Source organism: Triticum dicoccoides, chromosome 1A (assembly GCF_002162155.2).
Source record: "Triticum dicoccoides isolate Atlit2015 ecotype Zavitan chromosome 1A, WEW_v2.0, whole genome shotgun sequence".
NCBI classification, from domain to species: domain Eukaryota; kingdom Viridiplantae; phylum Streptophyta; class Magnoliopsida; order Poales; family Poaceae; genus Triticum; species Triticum dicoccoides.
In genome coordinates this window covers 123,645,910-123,650,324 of record NC_041380.1, presented here as the reverse complement: position 1 = coordinate 123,650,324, position 4,415 = coordinate 123,645,910, and the positions used below count along the sequence as shown (strand labels likewise).

Genomic DNA, 4,415 nt, shown 5'->3' with positions numbered 1-4,415 from the left:
GTATGCGTCCCCTACCCCAGCAGGTGCACACGTCCTGGCCCACCGTTCTCTGTGTTGTTCTTTTAACCTTGAACCATATAGGATACAACTTTTATTTGATTTTTAGTTCACCTTTTCCATTCTTTTCAGTTCATAAACTTTAATGTATTGATGAAATCCTGAAATATCATATGTGCACTCTACATACTTGTTTTTATGCCTATGAACAATTCTTCACTTGTGCTGTTATGCATCAGTTTTGGTCACCAAAAAAATGGAGGTTTAGATATGACAAAATGGATTAGAGCACCATGTCCTCACCCAGAAGTATGAAAAAAATCATTGCTTTCAGTTCTAGTAAAATGTTTTTTAACTGGACTGCTGATTCTTTCTGTAATGGGCTTTATATATTATCTTTCCTATGTCTTACTATAGGAAAATATGGTGGCCTTCAGCAAGTAATCTTTCTCTAACGGGCATCCTATGCCCGCGCCACCGAGAGCCTGATCCTACTTGCTGCGTGCTCACGACGACCACAAGCATCGTAAGAAAAAGGCTCGTTGAGCTGTACTTGTTTGTATTGTCGCTCTTCCTCTGCTCCTCAAGCGCCACTGCTGTCTCGTGCTGACCTCGACGCACCGACCATCGTCCAGGCTGCTGCTGGTTCGTGCTACATAAACAAACAGAGTTAAAGAACATAGATGAGAGGAATTCAGTTCAGGAAGATTAAAGGGTAATGTTTAGAGATGAGGCTGAGGGATCTGGTTCAACTCCCATCACCTTTGCTTGGTTTTATGACTACTTGATCGATTACTAGAAGTTCAAAACAAGATGTAGAAATTCATTTTTCCTGTGTATATAAGTTGTAGAAGTTGATGCTTAATGTTCTAGTTCGTGCTCCTCTGCAGGTTAACCTCCTGGGATACAAGAAGTTTCAGTTCATCGAGAGGCTTCCTGGAGCTTCAAAACATTTCACTACTCCTTTTTAGGCTTTTTAGTACATCTTACAAAGTGTGTTTCCTTTCATCATTTTTGTCTACTTAAAAGAAGTGTAGAAGCTTGAGGAAATACCCCCAAAATCATGTGTGCCCTCAGCACTCTTCTACGTGCTTGTTCTAATGCTTATGAGAATTATTCTTCAAGGTCATAATTTGGAACTAGATAACTTTTCATAGATGATTGTACTGAAGCTGGGTGTTTAACAGAATTATTTCTCATAAGTTCGCAAATCACCTATTGGTTTGGGTTACATCTCATCCACATCTTCACGAAAAAAGTTGGAACTTGCATCTATATTTAAGTTCCGGTTACCTTCGGTTAATTGTGCTGAACTTGGCTAATTGTAGCTTACTAGTACTAAACTTTTGTGCATGTGCTACCTTTTGTAAAGTTCATCTTGTCTAGTACTCCCTCCGTAAACTAATATAAGAGCGTTTAGATCATTACTTTAGTTATCTAAACACTCTTATATTAGTTTATAGAGGGAGTATATATTACTGCTGTCGTTGATTGCAGATTTTGTTTTTGGGAATTCCACCGTTGATCCCAAGCTCCATGGGAATTTCATGCATTCGCTGATCTGTGTGTGCAATTATTCTATTATGGAGATGTCAGTTCATTACAACGCTACTCCGGCTTTTTTCTCCTACAACAAGACTTGCGTATGGCTACAGGTTCATATCAAGGAAGTTTAGAAAAATTGCAGCGCCTTTCAGTTCATTGTATGAAAAAAGCAAAGTTCATCTTGTCTAGTACAGGTTGCTGCTGGTGTCCGTTCATTGTCGTTTTCGTTTTGGGAAATTTCCAAAACTTAATGCTGAGAACGGATGCAGTTTGATCTTGTGCAAGTTGGAAATTCCCTGATGCTGAGTGTGTCAGTACAACCCTACGTCACACAGGAAATAGTGTGTGTACATTTTTGGATTTAATTTTGGAAGGTTCACACATCCATATTAGAGAGATTCATCGGACATAATTTTGTACAACAACAACAACAAAGCCTTTAGTCCCAAACAAGTTGGGGTAGGCTAGAGGTGAAACCCATAAGATCTCGCAATCAACTCATGGCTCTGGCACATGGATAGCAAGCTTCCACGTACCCCTGTCCATAGCTAACTCCCTCTTGGTGTTCTCATTGTGGCCTACTTGCGGGGCATACGCGCTGATAACATTGAGAACCAAGTCCTCAACTATCAGCTTGACCAAGATAATCCGGTCCCCACGTCTCTTGACATCTACCACTCCATACTTGAGACTCTTATTGATCAAGATGCCTACGCCATTTCTGTTTGCAGCCGTCCCTGTGTACCACAGCTTGAAGCCGGTATCCTCCACCTCCTTCGCCTTCTGTCCTCTCCATTTGGTTTCTTGGACGCAAAGGATATCAACACCTCTCCTCACCGCTGCATCAACTAGCTCCCGAAGCTTCCCTGTCAGAGACCCTACGTTCCAGCTACCTAAGCGAATCCTCCTAGGCTCGGCTAGCTTCCTTACCCTTCGCACCCATTGAGTCAAATGCGAAGACCCTTGCTCATTTTCCACTACACCCGGGCGCCGATGTAGCGCGCCACTAAGGATGCGACGACCCGATCCTCGCTCACTTGCCATCGTATCCGCATCAAGATACGGCGCGCCACTTGGGGGTGATGGCCCGGCCCTTGCCCACTTTCCACCACACCCGGGTTCCGATGTGGCGCGTCGCTGAGAGGGTTACGCCCCAACAAAAATATTTTGGGTTTCATATCCATAAGAGTGGCTGAGTTTCTACGTTGGCTCGCCAAGCCTATCACAACCCTCCTCCTTTACCCGGGCTTGGGACCGGCTATGTTGAGACAACATAGGCGGAGTTATCGGACATAATTTTGTAAGTTCAGAAAAAGCAATTGCTCAGTACATCACAACAGCTCTTGAATGCAAAAAGGATGGCTCTTCTCAAGTCAGCAGCTAACTGGACTGGGTAAGTTTTCAGAAATTCATTTTAGTGTCAAACTTTGGTGAGATTCTGATTAAGACTTTTGTCCATTCCAGCAACTTCAGGGTAGCTCAGTCAAATATGGCAGCTGTTCAGTAAACAACTTTAGTTGAGAAATCAGCAAGGTCTAATGCATACTGTCTTCTATAACTCATTTCACTGCACGGTTTCTTCACATGTTTGTTGTTTCCTAATTATCCTAATTCCTAAATGTTCTACTCAACTTCAGCGCCATGCTCAGTCCAAGCCCGTGGCTTCAGGGTGCCCGAGTTCGTCGCGACCATCAGTTTGGAGACCTGCTTCACTGCCCGTGTCGCTACCATGGCCACCTGCATCACTGCGTGCTCCGTCAACAGCCTCCTGCACAAGGTAAAGCAACCGGAGTAGAGGCTTTTGAGATGCTCTGTTCTAGCGAGGTGGCTAATTATGTTTGTCAGTTTGTAATACTTTGGCCGCAGTTTACTTATGTATCTTTTTCTGGCCGGAGCACGACCAGAGCTTATGTCAGTATGAACTTTGATTGTGATGGTACTACAAACTCTATAATTACTTACCTTTTATATAATTCACTTGGATTGTGCCCCTATTACCAACTATGGTACAAAAATGCACTGTGCTCACCATTTTATTTTAGTTCATCAGTTTGTAATACTTTAAAGAGAGGAGGTAATAGTGAACCATTCGGTTTTGTATTATAAAAAGTGTTAATGTGAGAAACTTCAAAAACATCTTGTTTAATAAGTTCTGCTTGTTCTACGTATAGTATTTATTCAGCTAAAAAAGGTATGGTTCGTACATTCTGGTCGATCTTGTTGTAATCATCCTTGTTTTTGTGTGTTTCCTGATGCAAGTTTTGTGGCCAGTCCAGATGGGAGAAGGTGATCCGTCCAAAGAGTAATTCTGTGACGTTGACGTCCAAGTTCTACAACTGATCCGTACAAACAAAAATGATGGTCCGTTCTACAAAGGAAAATTGGTTTAATTAAAAATATTGATCATGACAAAAATTCAAATTGTAAAAGTTGAAGCAAAAGGAAACCCCATGTAATTCAAATGGTAAAAGTACAAGTCATAAAATAAGAGAAGTCCAGAACATCGTTGTCAAAAAATGTTTAGTTCAAAAAAAAGAATAAAAAACATTTTCTTTTTGAAAAAAATAACATTCAGTTCGATGATATAAACCATGCAAGCACAGGGCCGACGATACAATAACATTCAGTTCAACAATATAAACCATGCAAGTTCAGGGCTAGGATACAGTAAACCGTTGAAAATTTAGGAGAAAAATATTACCTAAAAATAGAGCAAAGTATAGTTAGTGAAAACAAGCCTAGTACAAACCCATGCAAGCATCAGTACAAGTACCTTTTTTCAGAATCATTTAAAATTACTCTACAAAAAATAGCTCGGTGCAAACATACGCATATATCAGTACGACTACTCTGTTTTTCAGACGAGAAAACAG

The 4,415-nt window shown here is 41.2% G+C and overlaps 1 long non-coding RNA gene across 1 annotated transcript; it reads left to right on the top strand.

Moving 5' to 3' along the window:
* The first annotated feature begins 418 nt into the window (after nucleotides 1–418).
* LOC119271203 lies at nucleotides 419–1,233 on the top strand. Its single transcript, XR_005134456.1, has 3 exons — nucleotides 419–523; nucleotides 633–712; nucleotides 888–1,233. It is a non-coding gene; the product is annotated as an uncharacterized LOC119271203 (long non-coding RNA).
* Nucleotides 1,234–4,415: the final 3,182 nt, after the last annotated feature.